Consider the following 21,693-nt stretch of genomic DNA (forward strand, 5'->3'; position numbering starts at 1 on the left):
ACTCACTGCTGCAGCGTGAGGGCTTTTTGTTTCCCAGCTTTGATGCCAAGCTGACCTTTCATTGCAGACACTGCATGTATTGTGTAGACTAGCCCCTAAATCTCTCTAGGAGGAATCAATAGGCATTATTGCTAGACAGGGGCTTTTGTTTAGGTAAAACCTTGTTGGCTAGGCTTTTGTTATGCAAACCAAAGCAGGGGCGGGTCCATCGTGCAAAATTTAGAGCGCTGGAGAAAATGGGGGTGGGGGTGAGAGTGTGGTTTTAGTCTTCTCTAATCATTTGGAGGTACTTTTCTTTGAATTAAAAGCAAGCAGTGCATATCACATAGATCCCGACAGAGAGAATCCGGGGAAGGGAGAGCAGAGTAGATTCTTTACAATGAACACCAAGAATGTGCAAAAATACACGGCTATGATTTTTTAAAAATGGGACCTTAAAGTTTAGGCTTCTAGGCCGGCATTTTAAAGCAACTTGTGGGTGTTTGTTACCCAAAGTGGGTCTCTTTTTAAAGGAGGGTAATTTTCAGAGGATGATTGCTCAGTGCTTTTGAAAATCGGGCTGTGTTAACATGCTGGGCACCCAAAATTACTCCTCGCGTCTGAAAATCCTGGCTTTAAATTCTGATTTAGGGACCTGAGTAAGGGTCTGCCTATGGGCCCCGCAGCTCAGAATATCAGGAATTCGTACTGCCGCACGACCAGCGTGCTGTACTGTAAGTCTTCCACGCGGATGCTGTAGATGTGAACTAAAAGGTCCTATTTCGCGTTAACTAAGCCCTGGTCTACATGGCACAGTTAGGTCAATGCAAGGCAGCTTACATTGACCTAACTCTGTAAGGTCTTGTCTGCACAACAAAGATAAGTTGACCTATGTTAGGTGGCCTTACAGCCACCGCATTAACGACAGTGGTGGCTGATGTCCACACGACCCTCCTTGGGTCGATGGTGTGTGTCCTCCCAGGAGTGCTTCCACCGACTTCAGAGGGGCCGTGTGCTCCTCTGACAGCTCCCTGCCAGGAGCCCGGCTGCCCCACGGGTTCCCGGCAAGCTGTCCCCATGCCCTGTTCCCCACCGGGAGCCAGGGGAAGCTGCCTGGGGCTTTTTGCCCCTGGGGAGCAGGGTCCAGCTGCCCTGTTCTCACCCCAACCTACTCCCTGTGAGAGCTGGGCAGCCTTGAGACACAGCTGTCCTGGCTCCTGGTGGGGAGCAAATGGAGAAGCTGAGCTTCTGGAAGCGGGGCCCAGCTACTCAGCAATTCAGGGGAGCAGCGAGCAGCTGGGCTCTAGCTGCCCGGCTTTCTTGCCAATTCACGGTTCCGATTGACAAGAATGACAGCCAACAGCTGATGTAAGGAACGCAGTATCTACACTGACACTGTGACATCTTTACTACACTGATCTAAGCCCTACGCCTCTTGTTGAGGTGGTTTGATTGTGTCGGTGTCGCAGGGGAGTTACATCGCTGGGAGGAGCGTTTCAGTGTGTTTCCACTCCCACTGTTTTGTCGACAAAACTCCTGTAGTGTAGATCAGCCCTAAGTGTCTACACTGGGGCCATGTCTACACCAGATAGAGCAGCGCATGTTGCCGCTCTCTGCTGACGGGAGACAGCTCTCACGTCAGCATAAGTAAACCATCCCCAATGAGAGGCGGTACCTATGTTGCAGGGGAGTGTCTCCCGCCACCATAGTGCTGTCCACACCGGCTCTTCTGTCGGTAAAATTTACGTCAGTCAGGGGTGTGTTTCTTCACACCCCTGACTGACCGACAAAAGCGCTAGAGTAGACATACATAGGTGGGAGCTGCATTTTAGGGTAACTCACATGCTACACCAGCTTAAAAACTCCACCCCCGTGAGAGGCATAGAGCTGAAGTTGACGTAGTTAGGTCGATGCAGTGTCAGTGTGGACACAGCATTGCTTACATCGACTTGCTGCCTTTCAGAAGCTCTCCCACACTGGCCCACACCGATAGTGAAATCGGTGCAAGCGCTCGCTGCCGGTGAGGTAGCACACCACCGCCACGAGGAGCGTAGTGCAGACGTGCATAAGCAGTTTAATTACGGCGGTGGCTGTACAGCGACATAACTTGGGTCGACTTAATTTTGTAGTGTAGACTTGCTCTTCCTCCTTTTTAAAGAGGATTACGTTAACACGAGCGAGGTACCTTTTAGTTTGCGCCCCCAGCATGCACACGGAGGAGTTACAGCTCAGCAAGCTAGGGTGCGCTACAGTTCATGCCCCTATAATCCATAGACAGCCAAAGCGGTCTGACTTTCCAAAGTGCGGAGCACTCAGCCACTCCCATTGACTTCAGTGTTAATATCATGCATGCTGCATGGGTCTGCTGGCTTCATTTAACACCGCTCACCTACAATAGTCCATAGGAAGAAAATGTCAAGTTTTCTTAAATAACCCTCAAGATCACACACGTTTTTTCTCTCCCAATATTTGATGCAACGAGTTTGCTAATAACGAGTTTGCGTCTAGAATACAAAGGGTGTTTCTTGCAAAAACCTCACTAAACTTAATTACATCTTACAAAGTATTTGTTTAGGAAGAGCTTTAAAATGACAAAGCATGCCAAATGAGGAAGATATTGCTTTTTATAGCCGTGTCTTTTTATGGGTTTGACCTCCGTTCAGAAAATGCGTGCTCGAAAGGTAGTTGCAGACAGCATGCAGAATCCATCAAACTATAATTAGCACACTACAATGATTCTAATTGCCTCACTCGGTCTTCTGTGTTTTCAATTGTAGAGCAATTTGCCACTAGAAAACTTAATTGTAATACATATTTTATACCGTTTGGGACAAAGCGCTGTTATTTCCACTTCAGCAAAGATGTGCCTCAATCTTTAAAAGTTTTCCTACTCTTTCCTAAATGGCTGTGCCCTACTGAAGAATTTAATTGCAACCTCTTGTATATTATAGCGCTATTGTGAAATCAATAATGCTTGGGGGACCTAGTGTAGATCGTGACCCTATTATGTTAGGCACTGTGCAAACATGTAGTAAGAGGTGAGCCTGGAGCAGCTTAAAATCTAAACAGACAAGACAAAGTGAGTTTGCAGTGTTGGTCCCAGGATATTAGTGAGACAGGCTGGGTGAGGTAATATCTTTTCTTGGACCAACTTTTGTTGGTGAAAGACAGAAGCCTTCGAGCTACAGAGAGCTCTTCGTCAGGTCAAGACAAAGCGAGATGAGAATGGAAGTATTATCCCCATTTACAGATGGTGACCTGAGTCACAGAGCTCAAGTGGCTCATACAGGGAATTGAATCAGGTCCTGGTCCTGGGTTCTAACCACAATCTCTTTGTAGAAAATAAGTCATCCTTCCTCTTTTTTTTTTTCTCCCACCTGCTGCAGGCTCTGAAATATGTACTATATATCTTTAACGAAGTCACAATTTCTAAAAATAGGCTCGCAATTGCAATTGCATTTAAATTGTTAAATGTCTTTATAAAGGCAAGGAGCACATGCACATTGAGAAAGCAGTTGCATTGATTTACCTAGAAAGGACCATAACTGGGTAATTATCATCAAGGAAACGATTTGCCTTATTCCACTGTTCACAGGGACAAGATCATTTACCTTAAAAGTTGCCAGAATGCATCATGAGTGACGCTGTGGTTTAAAAACAAAGTACACAAATGATCATCGTTGCCCTGAAGAGTTTATAAACTATCCCAGAGAAATGTGATACATGGGGCAACTCTTCAGGCACAGGAGAATGTGGAGTAGCAGCCTGTTTGACGCACAAACCTTGGGTCAACCTAGTCAGGTTCAGGGGTGTGAAAAGTTCTGCTGCATTGAATTTCTGCTGCAGGGCTTGTTGTGTAGACGTGCATGTAGCTGATGAAATCAGTGTAGTCAGGCTTCATGAATGAAGTGCTTCTCAAGAAGGGGGAGAACTTCTCCCACAGGCTGAGGGAGTGTGTTTCAATCATGAGTAGTGGCATGACAGTGGACATCAAGCTGAGAGCATTAGAAAGGGATACAAGCAGTGCCATGCTTGATGAGAGTCAAAGTAAAGAAAGAAATGCAGGGTCCAGTCCTGCAAACCTGAACTCATGCTGATAATTCCTATTATTTGAGGAGCTTTGACTTCAGTGGGACTGCTCACATGTAAGGTTTGCAAAAGCAGGTCAAGCCATTTACCCTATCGGCACCACAGTCTACCCACCTTTTAAAAATGGGCGTAATGGCTTTCCAGCTCCTGTATGCGGCGTGGGAGCTCAATATTTGCAAAGTGCTTTGTGGTCCTTGGATGAAAGGGGCTATGTAAATACAAGATCTGATCGCTATAGCTATCATACGGTGTGTCCGCCAGATTATGGTATGGAGTGCTCTATTGATGCCCACAAAAGGTAGGTCACATTGTATTTGTCTCTAGACATGTAAATTGTGAAGGAATGGGCGTTCAACGCAGCAGAAGACAATATGAAGATGAAGACAAAAGGGTTAAGAGTGAAAGGAAACAATGGCCAAATTATGTTTCAGGTACACGATACCTTAACTGACGAAGGACCGGTCTACACTGGGAAATTACAGCAGCATAGCGACATCTCTCAGGGTGTGTAACTTTTCACACCCCAAGAGATGTTGCTATGCTGTCCTAGCCTTTGGTGTAGAGACCGTGCTAGGGCCTGGGGAGGTGGATTTCCTCTAATGGGAGAACCCTTCTCGTCAGTGTAGGTGCTATCTATACTGAAGCACTACATCAGCACAGCTGCAGCCGTGCTGCTGAAGCATTTGAAGTGTAGACAACCTCTAACTCCAACAGCAGAAATAAATCCAGCAGAGTTGAGCTGCAACTCTGAGTGATCAGTTTCTTTCTCAAATGTCATGAACCAAAACTCCAGATCCAAACTCCAGGGTTCAAAATCTGAATCCGAATTGGCTCTTCTCCAGATGTATAGAATAGGTGTTAAGATCTGGCCCGTTACCGAGAGCTGGCAGGCATAAGCTGCTTTACATGCTCAGATCTGATCTTTCAAATCAGTCCCATGTCAAGATTCTGACTACAAAAGCAAAACTATAGCCATGGCTTTTACTGACAGACATGTCCCATTAACATCAGTTCCGAGGTATTATGTTATGAAGACATCAATTACACAGTATAATAACTATAATTATATTGTGTAACTTTAATTGCTTTCACCTCTGGGTGAATAATTATAGTTCTTCTAGATGGAAGCATGGAACTCTTTACCCAAAAGGAATATGCTGGGAAAAATCATGAAGGGTGAGCAAAGAAGTTGGAATTCAGCCATAGCTAAAGCGTGAGCTACCTGCCCTCCCTGCAGAAATGCTATAAACATTTATAATGGACATAAAAGCCAATCTGCTTAAAAAATGAGCAGGGAAATGATTCTTATTGGCCAGGTCACCTTTTACTGATGATTAACAAAATGAAACAGTCCCGGCGACACCACTTTAAGATCTTTAAACGCAACCCCTTGCAGCCGGGCGATGCTGTTGCTAGTTATTTCAGGAGGGAATATGAAATCTGCACTTTTTGGGAGAAAGGCCTGCAGCCTAATCGTGGCTGCAAATCATTGAGCATGCTCAACTCCCATTAACTTCAGTGGGAACTGTGGGTACTCTGTACCTTTCAGGTGGTGTCCAGCATCTCTCAGGATCAGGCCCTATGAGCTTGGTGGTGAATAAGTAAAAGGCTAAATGAAACTATAACAGGAAATGTGATCAATAAACACTGTCTAAAATCACAAAAGCCAGTGTCTGTATTAAATGCTGTAGTGACCAGGCTTTCTGCCTAAGAGCTGTATCGGTAGTCGTTGGTTGTTAGGTGCCTTTCTGCATTTTCAAGGAAATTCAATTTTAATTTAGCAGAAACATACAAGATTCTCGAGCACCTTGTATGCTTTCAGAAAGATCAGATCACATGGAACGGTCAGTGGGAAGGATTATTGTTCAGGGATTAGAAAGTCCAAACTTCGGAAAGATCTGGGGGGCAAGTTCTCTCTTACAACTCAAAGCTTGCACGCTATTTGTTGTCCACCAGCAGTGCTTGATCTTCTTCCGTACTGGAATCTTGCTACATCCCTTTGTGGCAGCATTTACTGTTGCGTCTCAGCAATTCCTGCCTCCCTGATTAGCCTTGTGCTCTTATCAAAATGACTATTTACCCTCCTCTTCTTGCCTTTTGCAGCAGCAAGAGAACAACATTTCTTCACTACTTCACTTCTTTCTGATTCTGGCTACCTTCTGCAGTGGGAAAGAATACACCTTTTTATGCCATGCTTCATTCAACTCATGGCTTTCCATCTACTAAGGAAGCAACGGTCTTGTACAAAATTCTTCCTGTGTTTCGCTGTTCCTCGAAAGCCCCATTCAGGCCCAGCAAGTGAATGGGGCTGATATCTTGTGTTTAAATCTTTGACTGTTCTATTACAACTATATTGATACCAAATGGAAGAGCGGTGCAATATTCTAATCTGTTAAATGAAGTGGCTTATTGCTGAAATTATCTTGGTACCAAGCGTAGTTTTAACATATTCCATAGGCCAAATCCACTCAAAGTTTAACTCTGTGTAGTCAACACAAATTCCTAAAGTTCTAGCCATTATACAGTAAGCCTTCTCTGTAATCTGCATTCACTTTCTTGAAGCTTGACGAGAATTCTCAATGATTTATCCATTTATTGGTTACTCTGGGTCCCACCTTTCCAAGAGGTTGCATAACGCAATGTTTCTCATGTGCCGCACAACATCCGGATGGAACTACGTTGCAATGTTGTCATAACACCATGATGCAAACAACAAAATGTATCTGGGTTCTACTGTGACTTAATCCTTCTAAGGCAATTTTGTCGAGACCTGTAAAGAACCATGACACCACAGGTAAAACTCTGAATCGTTCTATTCTGAATTCTTCTGCCTGTTCATCAGATTTCCTTCCTTTCTGCTCAGCTTCTTCCCCCTCTCCCCTCTGCTCATCTATGCATTTATTTATTTATTTATTACTACTGGCACGTTACACAAAAACAGCGTTGTTGCTTTCTTTGAGAGTTGATCCCTCCTGCTTATTCTCCACCTGAGGTCATAATCCCTGTTTGGGGCATCCAAAACCATTTCCAGAGCACACAGTTGAGATGACACAAAGGATTATTACTTCACAGGGGAATAAGCAGGAACAGATGCAGATTTAGTAGACACAGATCCTGCTTTTGTGCCAATGTCATTAGTAATTGGAAACAGGAAATAAATTCACAAGGAGAACTCTCAAAATGATAGTATTTCAGCGTTTGCCATATAGTAGCAGTGACGCTAGCAGTGCCATACCATAGTCTCAATAGTTTATTTCAACACGCCTTTAAATGGCTGTTCAAAGCACCACATGTTAGCACAGCACATATGCCAATGGCAGTTTGCTTTCCATGGGAATCCTTTGCATATACGTTCTGGGAAAACACCCAGCCAAAATGAAGAGTTTTCTCTCTTAGGCTATAGCCTTATGTAAATGGTAAATGACATTCCTCATGTCTCTTGGTTGAGAGGGCCAGTGACTGTCAATATAGCGTGTCATGAGACGGAAACGCACCTGGACATAAAGGAATATATTTATCGGTCGCCATCTCTCCGATCTGGTGCATGAAAACTGCGCATGGTGTTTTATACGAACGCAATGTCTCTGTGGTGAAAGCGGCTGTTGGATTAAGGGATGCTACACTGAACTTTACTCATCACTGTGTCAGGGGAGCATTGTAGCTGTGTGGCTCTAGGAAAATTTTTTAACTCAGTCACTGATCCTCCTCATGCTTTCTGCACCCCTTCTTCTGGGAGAAGGGTGGGTAACCTCCTTCCCCACCCTGCACCCCCTGCTTTCTGGGCTTGTGGGGGGTGGGATGGCATGCAGCCTGGGCTCCACCTGCTCTTTGCCCACTTGCTTGCCAGGTGGAGTATTGGAGAATACACCCTCTGCTCTCCTGTCTACCCCCAGAGCAGCTCTGATGAAGAAATGGGGTGGCGACATCCATCCATCCTTCCTTGCACTGCTGGATAGGGCTAGGGACAATCTAGCCCAAGGTGAAGTTGTGGGTCTATTCCCGGGCTATGGAATTGTCCGGGCCACACGGTACTCTGCTTCCACACAGCATTCTGCATTGGGATGGGGGCAGCTATTCATTCATTCTCCCTGCCTGGCAGTCACCATGGCTCTTAACCTTTCCAGACTAAGCTACCGCTTTCAGGAGGCTGATTTGTCTTGCGTACCCCAAGTTTCACCTCACTTAAAAACTACTTGCTTACAAAATCAGACGTCAAAATACGAAGGTGTGACAGCGCACCATTACTGAAAAATGGCTCACCTTCTCATTGTTACCATACAATTATAAAACACATCAACTGGGATATAAATATTGAACTTACACTTCAGTGTATAGTATATAGAGCAGCATAAACAAGTCGTTGTCTGTATGAAATTTTAGTTTGTACTGACTTTGCTAGTGCTTTTTATGTAGCCTGTTGTAAAGCTAGGCCAATATCTAGATGAGTTGATGTACCCCCAGAAGACCTCTGCGTACCTCCAGGTAGAGAACCACTGGTCTATAGGTCTCCCTCGTCCTGGAGTCCAAAATGACAGTAAAAATCTTGTATTTTGTCCTGTGAGGGAGAACTGAGACTAAGCCAAATCCTGCTGATCATTCTCCCTTAGAGTCTCCCGGAAGTCAGACAGGGTGCTGACACTGGCAGTGAAAACAGGATTAGGCCTGCCAAGCCTCAGTAGATAGCCAGGCCTTATGTCACAAACTCACTGACTGCTAAATGTGGAACAAAAGCCTGTTTCCTACGTCACTAGTGTAACTTGGGACTTGATGGGATATTACTTGCTGTGGATTCCCGCTAGATGCATACAGCCCAATTGCGCCCCACAGAAATCAATGAGGTCAATCTCACGGTGACACTGATTTGGCAGGTTTGCGCCCCACATTCATTGTTCTAAACGAGCATCGCTCTCTGAAGAGGTGGTAAAACGCTGGCGTTTGCGTGAGAAGCTGTAGTGGCTTATGCTGGAAGTTAGTTCGTGTGGTCAGTTCACCAACCACGCTAGCAGAAGCACGGAGAGCACACTTCAAGTCTATTCTGCTTTGAGAGGTTCGCGGTTTTAGCATTCTTTCCCCCTTTTAAATAGAGGGAGATTCTCTGAAGGCTTTACTATTGCTGAAACCAAGCGGAACGCTTTAATTGTGCCCAATGTACCGTAACTGTATGCTTGAAAAGACAGCAACTATTGTAAGCTTGTTGGGGCAGGGGTTGTCTATTGTTTCCATGTTTGTATAGCACCAAGGGTCCATCATGACTGGGCTCCTAGCTTCTACCACAGAATAAATAATAATAAGAATAGGAATTATCAGTCAACTCTAGAAGGGGCAGTTTTTTGCATAAAATCTTTAATGACAAGTTATCAGGTATTCTTCATTTCCCCCAACCTTTGTTAATAAATAAAAAAAAAAAAAAAAAAAAAAAAAAGACCTGTTTAATTAGTTTGGGATCCTTTCCCAATTGTATTCCTGTTCCTTTTGATCAAGAGTTCATTACTTAAATTCTATTTGCCCATATGCAACAACTTTCAAAACATGTACCCTAATCAGTGCTGACTACTAACTGCTGAGTGATTATACTGTTTGCGCGAACAGCTGGCTGTGTTTGCTGGATATTTCCTTTGCGTTTCAAAGCCTTTCCTCTGCTGAAGCATATAACTCAGTATCAGAGAAACACGAGCAGTAGGTGTCACCTGTTTAATGTAAATACCACCTTTTAGAAGTTTCAGCCAGAGAACCAGGCCTACCTCTCGGCTGTTTGACTGTTGTCCTGAGATATGAAGAACTATTACTCCAGACACCTTCCTCTGGCTGTTTCTCAGTAAAATTCCTTGGTGGAATTGTGCTCCGATGGTTAACAAATGCACTGATTGTACTGATAAATTATAGGGGGGAAATTGAGATGATTGTCCAATAGTCCTTTTGATTCAGACATAGGACTAGGATCCGGTAGACCTGGGTTCAATGCCCAGCCCTGCTACAGACTTCCTGTGTGACTGCAGGCAGATCAGCAGGGTATGTCTATCAAAGGTATGACAGCAGCATGAGTAGCCATACCTGAGCCTGCTTTGATTCGGCTAGTTTGGGTAACACTAGCAGTGAAGCTGCTAATTTTGTATTTATTGTACAGCAAGCTCATCTCTGCTATCTGAGAGCCTAACGAACGTATATAGATTGAGACGGCTGCTTAAAGCTTTGGATTTCGGTGACCAATAGCCTCCAAATGATCATCCATAATTTAAGAGAAGGTAGCCCAATGTGTTAACATATGTTAATGTGGTGGAAAAATCCATTAATCACAGCAAGCTTTGATGGCTGCTGAATCTGCACCTGTGTGGCTGGGGCCTTGGGAAACAGTGTGTTGAGCAATCTGCTTTGACAGAATGCCTATAACTTTTTCCCATTACATCATTTCAGGATCCTAGAAAAAGGCTGTCCAAGGAAGTATATTTTAGGAAACAATCCCACTTTGATGAATGACCCAGGCATTTATTTAGGCAAAGCAGAAGTGGTTGGATTGAACCGTCTGAGCTGCATTGTTAATTGGAGACAGCTCTGGGCTTGCTTTTTAAAATACTTGTTAGTGCTTGCTTAAGTTCTCAGGGATGTTTTTCAAAACAAATGCTTGCTTCCTGTTCACAGCATCACATGGCAGTCGTGTTCGCTAGTGTCACAATGTTAGTGATCTTCCCCGTATTCCAGAGGAATAAGGAATTGTTCCAAAACCTGGCAGAAAAAAAAAATGTTTCCCCAGGTATAATTTTTAAGGGTATTTATTTTAGCAATTTTAGGCAATTAAAATTATGTATATAATAGAAGATGCCCTTATGATGCATATGTAACTAAGTATCATTTTGACTAAAATATTAACCTTGGCAAACTATTGATTTGTAATATGAAAATGTCCCTCTTTATGTAAGGAAAATGTCAGTTTTATCCTGCAGTCCTTTGGTACCCACAGTTTTCACTGGCTTCATATGGGAATCCATTTCCTAAATGGCCAAGTTACTGAAATTCAAAATGTCTTCTTTAAATGCTCCTATTCTTCAGTATTGTGTGCGATGTCATTGTAGCTGTGTCCATCCCAGGATATTGGAGAGACCAGGCGGGTGAGGTAATATCTTTTATTGGATCAACTTCTGTTGGTGAAAGAGACAAGGGTTTAAGCTTACACAGAGCTCTTCTACAGGTCCGGGAAAGGCACTCAAGAGTGTCACAGACAAACACATGGTGTATTCCTCAACAACATTTCACCTTGTGTTAAACTGTTGATACTGGGTATCTTTCCCAGATCTGTAGAAGAGTTCCATGTAAGCTCGAAAACTTGTCTCTTTCACCAACAGAAGTAGGTCCAATAGAAGATTGTTGTTAAACATTTAAATGCATGACGCTTTGGGTGACATCCTGGCCCCATTGAAGTCAGTGGGAATTTTGCCGTTGACATCAGTGAAGCCATTTCACTCTTGGTATACTTGATTATCTCCATGTTCATCAAATAAAGAGACCACAAAAATTAAGACTTAATAGTTCCATCAACAATATGTGTGGCGAAGTATGTGGATAAGGGTGATCCAGTTGATATCGTGTACTTGGACTTTCAGAAGGCCTTTGTCAAGGCTCTTAAGCAAAGTAAGCAGTCATGAGATAAGAGGGATGGCCCTTTCATGGATCACTAACTGGTTAAAAGATAGGAAGCCAAGGGGGCGGGATAAAGGGTCAGCTTTCACAATGAAAGGAGGTAAATAGTGGGGGTCCCCAGGGGTCTATGCTGTTCAACATATTCATAAAAAGGGGGTAAACTGTGAGGTGGCCAAGTTTGCAGATGATACTAAATCACTCAAGACAGTTAAGCCCATAGCTGACTGCCAAGAGTTACAAAATGATCTCACAAAACTGGGTGATTGGGCAACAAAATGGCAGATGAAATTCATTGCTCATAAGTGAGGAAGTAATGCGTGCTGGAAAAAAAAAATTTGGTCGCCCGATCTCAAAAAAAAACATTAGAATTGGAAAAGGTCCAGAGAAGGGCAATAAACATAATTAGGGTGATGGATCAGCTTCCATACAAGGAGAGATGACAGAGACTGGGACTGTTTTTCTTAGAAAAGAGATGACAAAGCAAGGATATGATAAAGGTGTATAAAATCATGAATGGTGTGGAGACAGTGAATAGGGAAGTGTTATTTACCCTCTTCACATAACACAAGAACCAAGGGTCACCCAATGAAATTAACAGGCAGCAGGTCTAAAACAAACATAAGGAAGTACTTCTCACACAACACAGTCGGTCTGTGAAACTAGTTGCTAAGGGGATGTTGTGAAGGCCAAAAGTATAGTTGGGTTAAAAAAGAATTAGATAAATTCATGGAGGACAGGTCCATCAATGGCTATTAATCGAGATGATCAGGGACGCAACCCCATGCTATGGGTGTCCCTAAGTCTCTGACTGCCAGGAACTGGGACTGGATGACTGGGGATGGATTACTGGGTAATTGCCCTGTTCTGTTCTTTCCCACTGAAGCATCTGGCACCAGCCACTGGGCTAGATGGACCATTGGGTCTGAACTGGTATGGCCATTCTTAGGTTCTTAAAAAGGGAATGATAGCATGTCAGCTAACGGAGGTAAAAGAACATCATGTTAAATTTGTTATGGCAGCTTGAGGTGCATGGAGAATCTTCATGTTTTCTGAATCACTTTCTGGGATAATTTGGTATGGCCTTGTGGTTCAGGCACTGGATTGGGACTTTAGAGACCTGGGTTCCATTCCTGGCTGATGCTCACTTCCTGTGTGGCCCTGTGCAAGCTCATCAATCTTTCAGTTGCACATTGGTAAAATGGGGGATAATAGCACTTGTGGTGCTCAGACGCTCGTGTGTGTGTGTGTGAGATAGACATGTAAGCACAGGACTGTCTTCCATAGGATGGTGTTAACATGGAAGGGCTGTTGATAACTCCATGGTGGCTTGAATGTGTTTTTCTTTTGTTGTAGCATTCTCCAAGAACCAGACCCAGGAGGTGCCTGGTAGTGTCTGCAATAGAACTGAGTGCTCAGCACTCTGCAGCAAATAGTTGCATGTGTGTATTTCCCAGTGCATCACCACGGAGGCATATCATTTAGGTCCAGAAGGGACCACCAGATCATGTGGTCTGACATGCCCATCACTGCAAAACATTTTTCTCATGGAGAAGAAGTCACTCCTGTTGCAGCAACAGATTCAAAATGTGGTATTTTTACTTTTATGCTTGCAGTAATTTTAAATAACACGATGCTGTTCATTGTGGTCAGTCTGCAAAATCATCCTACATCTTTAAGTGAGATCTTACTCCGTCCAGTCCTGTCCCTGGGTGGATTTTAACTCATGCCCCCAAACAGACTGGGAGAGGATTGCACATTTACACATTCCAGAATGTTTCTCTGTGGTAAGAGAAGCCACTGTTAACTTGGACCGTATTTGCAGATCAGGATTGAGACAGAGAGGCCAATCACAATGAGAGGAAACTCTGTTACTCTGGCTATCAGGGAAAAACACTGGGGGCAATAAATTTCTTCTGCTTGGTTACTTTTTAAATGACTTAGCAAAACAAAGTTGTAAATACTTCTGGTGTGACTAAACAGTAAAGCCAGAAGTACTCTGTAAATTCGCAAGTGTGTTGACTCCTTAGAAGCTCTTGATCTGGCTTCTGGTGGTATTGGGGGATGGTCTGCTCAATTCTGCCTCTTTCTGGGCTTCATGAAATGGTGCACACATGGGATCTGTATGTGGGTTTTCCAGATGAAGCTTCCAAAAATGGAGGGCCAGATCCTTAGCTAATAGAAAATAACATCTCTGCGGTGAAATCAACAAATAGATTTTTACACTCCTTACAGCTGCCCTTTCTTTTAATGTCACTGTATTTGCTGATTACAATTAGGAGGCCTTTATAAGTGAAGTCAAAACCCATGTAGATGAAGCCAGTGGTGCTGGGGACTTGACCCAGCTGAGAATTTGACCCAGAGGCGCTGTCTGTTCTGTAAGGACATCAAAGATTCCATGGCACTCTTCCTGAGATTAGTGGCCTGCCCTGAAGTCCTTGACTAACATTTCATCTTCTCGGTCAACTGTATTGAGCAGCATGCTGTGTAGCAGTTGTCTGCCAGGCTGTGACTTCCCTAGCAAAGGTCAGTTCATCATTGCTTTTTCCCAGTCCCCGGGGTTCATTTTCTAGGAACATCAAAGGGTTCAGCTATTTTTGTAGGCGGTTTGTATTTGTTAAAGCGAACAACAAAAAAGGAGCGTTCAGTAATTAGTGGGAGAAAATGAGAGAACTGGTTGTGTGTGAACGAGGAAGTATGGTCCCTGCAGCTACTGATTCCTTCTCTTCCAGGCAGGTGAGTACAAGCAGCTGGGAGTGTGTGGCAACAGCATTTGGACGGCATCCCACTTTTTTTCCTTACATTTTCTTAAACTTTAGCTGTTGTCTTCCAGGTGTTACATGCATTTGTGATTTTGGAACACTTGCCAATTCCAATCAAGCCTGTGGTTTGCAGACAAGTTTGGGAGCCAGCAGGAAGGGAAGCTGGAGAAAGAACAGTTTTGTACATGTACTTGGATCCTCTTTCTATGGGCTCACAGAGAAACTAGAAACGTTCTCTTGTGCCTTGGGGAGGGTTTTTTCTGCCAACGGGGAGAAGATTTCCTTTAAAAAAAAAAAGTTATCTTTTAGATACATGAAGGAACAAATTGAAGGCGTTGTTTTGATCAAACATTCCGTGATGATTTCATTTCACCAAACCTAGCCCCTCTCTCTGTTTTTCTTTCCCTCTCCTAACTTCTCAGGTTATCACTGTCTAACTTCCACTTCAAAAATTTATGCTAACTATTTATACAAACAAAGCCTGGGGGTGTTCTATTCTCCTCCAGGACACGTCTCTTTCCTTTTGTTCCTCCTCCTGTCCTTTCTTATCCTCTATCTTTACTGCTTCCCCCTGCCTCCAAGTCTAACTGTGACTGTATTTTTTCTTCCCCCCTTTGCTACTTTGCATCTTGAGGGTCCATCAGGATTGTAGTTGGACATCTCTAGTTCCTTGCAGATGGATGGGCACTTTGGAAAGCTCATCCCTTATGGAAGGGATTTCCCTAATCTTAGAATAGACCACTTGATGCCATTCTTAAGCCATATTTTTAGAGGTGGGTGGGAAATTTTCTCATCCCAGGAAAATTTTCAAGATTTCTAAAAATATTTCCCATCCCCAATGGTGATTAAAAAGTCAAAATCCCAAGAAATGTTGGGAACCCCAAATAATAATTGATTAAAAAAAAATCTAGGTCAACAGAAACATTTTGTTTAGATAATTTTGAAAGGATTCATTTTGATTTTGACCATTTTTTTTATTTTAAATTAGTTTTGATATATTTAACTTAAGTTTTGAAACAAAACTTTGATTTGAATAATAAAAAAAGGAACTTTCTGTTCCAAAAAGGACAAAATGGGACATTACCACAATTTAAAAACTTTTCCCCACAAATTATTTTTTAAAACAGGAGATTTGTCAAAACCAACCCTTCCCCGTGAAAAGTTTCGGTTTCAACAAATCAGTATTTCTTTGCCAAAAAAAAAATGTTTAGTTGAAAAATGTCTGACCAGCTCTAATGTTTATGCTCTAGGATGGGCTTCTCAGTGCTTCCAGATTGGTTTTGGCTTTTTTTTTTACCCCCCACTGCAGCAGATAGAATCCAAGATCAGGAGATGCAAAAAAAGCACGGAAATGCTCTTTGAATTAAGGGTTGCATTTTTACCTTTAGACCCAAATCTCCTGTTTTAGCAATCTAAAAACGGGGCCATCTCTATGGCAGATTTGCCCACTGGCAATATGCTCCTGGTATTGCAATCTTCTCTGTCACCGCAGTACCTTATTAATGTTTACACAACACCTGTCAACATCACAGTTCAAATCATAGTGACTTTTGCTTTTCGATGCTGTTTGCCATTGTTTTTTGTAAGCCATTCCAGTGACCTCTTATGATACTAGTGTGCATTCATGCTAGGCTTGTGACAGGAAGTGAATAACCATAATCTTGGATTTCTAAGGAAGCTCTATGTAGTGACACTGACTAATCAGCAAGATTGGGGGAACAATAAGATACGCCTGTGGAAGGTACTTCCTAGGGCTATGACTGTAAGACTGTCTAATATAAAATCAATTTTATAGTTGCATAGGACTGGAAAGGATGACCTGGTCCCACCAAGTCCAGTTCCCTGCAATCAAATTATCCTTGACTGGTAGAATTAGGTCATTGCTCACCACTTCTCTGCTGGAGTCTTTCTTGATTAACCTTCAGGGCTGTTGTAAGGCTCCTCTTCCTTGGACATTTAGAGGGGGAGTGAGTTGAGGGGTACAGGACGGTTGGATGTGGAAATGATATGGGTGTTACTGTGACATGGTATGAGCAGTTCATTTATGCCTTCTGTGGATTTTATCTTTGATATTGTACCTCTCTACTCACTTTCAGCCAGATTCTGATAATCCTTGTTCACCCTGAGTAGGATGTTGTTCTACAAACAGCCCTGTTGACAGCAAAGATAATTCCTGTAGGGTAATGATATACAAATCTAGCCCTACAAAAGCACTCAGACCATTGTACAGCCACTTGAAAGAAATGTCAGTTTAAAAATAACATGGTAGTGGGAGGAAATGGATGGGATACATGTAAAAGCAGTAGATTCCTGTTGTGTCTAACGTTAGCGATGACCTGTGTCTGCGTGGGATAGTAAAAAGTATGTGGATCTTCTGCAGTTTTTTTATTTTTTGTTTTCTATGAATCTGAAACAAAATATTTTGCAGTTGGAAGAGCTTTCATCCAAAGTTGTCCATGGTGAAATGTATTGTTTAAAACATCCCTGTGATATAGGTACCAGTAAGTATTGTACCCATATTAGAGATGGGTAAATTGAAATGCACAGGTTTAAATGATTCGTCCAAGGTTGCTCAGTGGTCAGTGGTATTTGGCACTCCTGGTATTGGCTCCTGGTCCCCTTCCCTAACCACCAGTGAAACATTCTCTCATGGAATGCTTAGTGGCTCCATAACTGCTTAGTTAGCCAACGTGTGACACATTGATGGAGAGAGAAAAGCTTCCTGGAGAACATCTGAGAATCTTAAAGCTGCCACTTCATTTAGGTTGCCTCACAACTCAGACGTCTTGAGGCTTTTCTTACTGCTGGTGTCAGCGTCTTTCTTTCTTCCCCTTGAAGAACCATCTCTGAGCCATTTGGCTGTTCACGTGGCACCATGGGAAGGATGTTCCGGTTGCCTTTGCGTAAATACTTTTACCTTCTGTAAGCAGATTTCTCTTCTTGAAGTCGTATTCCTGACTACTTTTCTGCTTATCCTCTTGACTTTTTCCCCCACCATCTGGTTTCTATCTGGCTTAAACAGATGTTTTTCCACTTCTTAAATGTCCTGTGCATTCACCTCTCAAATGTCTAACAATGCTTGTTCATTCTTTTTTCTCCAGGTGTAAAACTTGAAAAGCTGAGGGGGAAAAAAAGTAAAGAACTTTTCACTCATTGACCTATTACTTTAGCACTAGCTGATGACTATTACTTTGTGTGCATTAGAATTTTGTAGAGAGGTCTGAGAAGCATTTAAAGTTGTTCACGCCACAGCTTAGAACCCCATTAGTTCTTCCATTACATTACAGTCTCTAAAATATACAAAGAATTGTAGCTGTGATTTATATGAGGGCAGTGTATATGAGATTGTCATTTTCATATTATAAATGTGTACCAAATCCATAAGGTACCATAAGAACTCAGGTTGGTGACGGTGAGAAGGGCTTTGAGTAAATGTTTTTGACTTGGCTTGACAGCAAGTATATACAGTGTGTTGCCTTCTCTATCCCCCCCTGCCACGCACACCCCACAGAAAGACAATTGGCTACTTCTGGGCTTTCCCCGAAACGAAAAAGCTCTTCGCCTGGTGATTCAGTCCAGCAGTATCTGACTGGCAAGGGGCTATGGAAGGACTGATTCCCATATTAAGTAATGTTTATGAGGCGCACGCTGCACATGGAATACATTAGGTAGGGCACATAAAGCACTACTTGGGGAGGTACAGATCGTGTCGCTATTAATGCTTTAAGGGGCAAGAAGAACAGTTACTTCCATTGCTCAGTAGGGACCCAGTTTCCAGGTCTCAGGATCTTCTCCTTACACAGTTATGCCCTTTAGTTCCTAGGGAATGTCCCTCCTGGGATTTAACAGGGGTGCTCCATGACTGAGGCGTTCATCCTGCAGGCTGGGCAAAGCCCTGCTGGCAAGTGCAGAAAACCAAAGCACGACTGTTTGACCCGGCACGTGCAGATTTGCTGCTCAACATTGCTGCGTCAGTGCAACTTGGCCCATGGGGAAAGAAGGGCTGGCTGCATTCTAAGGGGAGCAAGGAGGCATCAATGGGGGAGGGAGGGAAGAGAGTGAGGATTTAACCCCTTATGGAGCTGGTGGTGCTCCAATGGCTGCTTTCCCTACGGGAGCCCAGCGGGCAGGCACCACCCAGGAGATGTGCTCCACTGCATATGCCCTCATCACCCATTTGTGAAACACTGCCTGCTTATCCACAGGCCCTAGAGTGGCGGGGCAGCTGGTGGCTTGCCTCCCTGCGCTCCCTGCTGGCAGACAGTTTACCACCGAGGGCTGGTTGGAAGGCAGCGACGTGCATAGGGGCCGTCTAGGGTTTTCAGTCTATTTCCTGCCAGCCAGGAGTAGTGGCTCACTTGTGTGTGATGGAGATCAGCACCTAAGAGCAAAGCTGATAGCAGGGGGAGCAAAAGAGGGCTGGGCATTGACAGAGGTGCTGACTGGGGTTCTGAACTGTCATAGATCCCCTGATGGATCTGCCCCACTATCCCTTCTGGCCCTCTGCACAATAGCTCTTGCAATTTGCTCTGCACCCTATTTTTACCATTCCATGTTTCTGCAGCCTCCTCCTCTCTTGTGTCGATGGACAGCAAGAAAGCAGCAAGTCCTGCCACTGACTCCGCACTGCTTTTCCAAACCTAATCCACACCCGTGAATGATACAGCCTCAGCTCTGTACCTTCGCTGGTCAGAAATAGTACCTTACTCTGTGGTATCGCATTGAAATAGGTGGGATTACTCCTAGAGTAAAGTAGTACTTAGCATGAGTTAGGGTGGCAGAAGTGGTCCTCCTGCTTCAGTGGGACCCTGCGTTTGCTCCTAAATTCGGAAGGGAACCCTTGCAGCACTGATACATTTTGGAAATTGTTCTTCTTAGGGACTGTATAACATGAGAGCACTGGTATTTTCCAGACTGCTTGCCAAAGGGGGATGTACGGTGTATAATATAGTCCTTCGGCGTGTTCACACCAGGCTTCAGCTGTGGCGTTTCCAGTGCAGCTGTTCTTTCTTATGGAACTTGGCATTAATTATGCACCTTACTCTTGTGTCCAGGATCACAGACTGCCCATCTTAGCACTTTCTGATGAACCTATCCATACTGTGAAAGGCTCTTTTTTCTTCTGTTGACTGCTATGGGAGAAGTATCATTTGTGTGTCTGGCATGGCTAGATGCCAAATGACTGGGAGGGAGAAATACTTTTAAATAAAATTGCTGTATCGTTAATTTCTTTTCTATATTATTCAAGGCATAGAAATTAATTCTTAGAGAAACTGACTGCATACATTTATCCATTTAAATGCAGTTAAACAGGCACAAGGCCCCCAAACAACCTTAACTCTGTCTTGTAGTTACACCACAAGAGGGAGAAAATACCTTAATGCATCTTTAAAAATTAGTGTAATTGAATTTAGAACTACAGCCACTGTTATAAACTAATATAATTGCATGCTTATTGCATGATGTAACTACAGGTGCCTTAAGTCCTGGCCTTGTGTGGATTTCTTTTTATATTTGACTAACTCTGAAAGTCCTTGGCTTGTAAGGCTTGTTTTGGGGATAATTGCAATACCCCTGTAAAGATTTTATTCTTCAGTTACTGATACTACTCTCAACCTTATCGCCAGTTTAGCATAGTCGATGTTCTTAGAATAAAAACTAAGGCTGGGACGCACTTGGTCTACACTTAAAAGTTTTGCTGGCATAGCCATGGCAGTTGAAAGTGTGAAAATCATACTCCTGACTGACATAATCACAAGCTAAACATGAGTCAATAGTGCAACACCATTGCAAAAAAAGAAAACATCATTCTGAGATGTATTAGCAGGCGTGTTGTAAGCGGGACATAAGGAGGAATTCTTCCACTTTAGGCCTATTGTGTCCAGTTCTGGGCGTCACATTTCAGGAAAGATGTGGACAAATTGGAGAAAGTCCAGAGAAGAGCAACAAAAATGATTAAAGAAAATATGACCTATGAGGTAAAACTTAAAAAACTGGGACTGTTTAATCAGGAGAGGAGAAGATGAACAGGGGGTCGTAACAGTTTTCAAGTACATAAAAGGTTGTTACAAGAAAGAGGGAGAAAAATTATTCTTGTTAACCCCTGAAGATAGGACAAGAGGCAATGGGTTTAAGCTGCAGCCAGGGCAGTTTATGTCGGACATTAGGAAAAGCTTCCTAACTGTCAAGGCTGTTAAGCACTGGAATAAATTACCTGGGGAGGTTGTGGGATCTTAGTTATTGGAGCAGGTTGGACAGATGTCTGATCTAATGATTGGTCCTGCCCTGAGTGCAGGAGACTGGACTAGAAAACCTCTCAAGATCTCTTCCAGTCCTATGATTCTATAATTACGCTGGTAAAAGTCTTAGTGTAGATGCAATTATACCAGCAAAAAAGTCCTTATGTCAGTATAGCTCATTTCATTTGGGGAACTTGAATAAGGAAAACTGTCCAGCCTATCTCAGCAAAAGAATTATTTGAATCTCTACTACTATAGAGAAGGCCTAATTCTCCCAATGAATTTCAATAAGATTTGATTGTCTAAGTCCATTAGTTTAAGAGGGTGGCCTTGATTGAAAATGCTGAATTAAATGGCAGAATGGAAGTAATTTAAATACACGATGTCTTTCATATATTGTGACCCTGAAATTTTCAGCTGGAGGTTGGTATTTCACATTCTTAATCAGCATGAAAGATGAAACTAGAAACTGGGAGCAGAGCTGAGATGAATGCAGTGTGCATGTTACTAATGAGATGTGGAAGTGCCATATGGCTCTGAAAAATCACTGTCAACAAGACAACTTTGAGCCGGTCCCCGCTCTGCGAGAGGGGAGAGGCAATTAATCATCTTCACCACCTAATATGTATGCGAATTCTCTTGCTGATGAGAACTCTTATTTGAGGCTGCAGTGGAATGCAAACAAAACTTCAAAGGCCCTTATGCCCCGTAACCTAGCAGATGCACAGGACTCTGTTGAACAGAGACTGTATCCCCTGCTGTGCTACAGTATGCGCATCTGAAAACACTGAGAACTGATGACAAACTTATAAGGGGTGACTGTAAATGTTTCCTTGGGAATGGGATTTGGTTTTACTTTAGGCTTTCTGTGATCCCAGAGGTATTGTTCTACGGATACTCCTATCACAGAAGAACGAACCCAGATCTTGTTCATCTTTATGCAATTCAGCACCGTTCAGATTTTTGAACTACACTAGTCATAGTAGCAAGGCAAC

The 21,693-nt window shown here is 43.2% G+C and overlaps 1 long non-coding RNA gene across 1 annotated transcript in view; it reads left to right on the top strand.

Moving 5' to 3' along the window:
• The window catches only part of LOC137148897 (uncharacterized), a 71,962-nt gene that overhangs the window by 4,060 nt on the left and 46,209 nt on the right, over nucleotides 1–21,693 (top strand). The gene's annotated exons all lie outside the window — the stretch shown is intronic.

This window comes from Emydura macquarii, unplaced genomic scaffold, assembly GCF_026122565.2.
Source record: "Emydura macquarii macquarii isolate MOO-44397 ecotype Brisbane River unplaced genomic scaffold, CSIRO-AGI_Emac_v2 contig_71, whole genome shotgun sequence".
NCBI lineage: Eukaryota > Metazoa > Chordata > Testudines > Chelidae > Emydura > Emydura macquarii.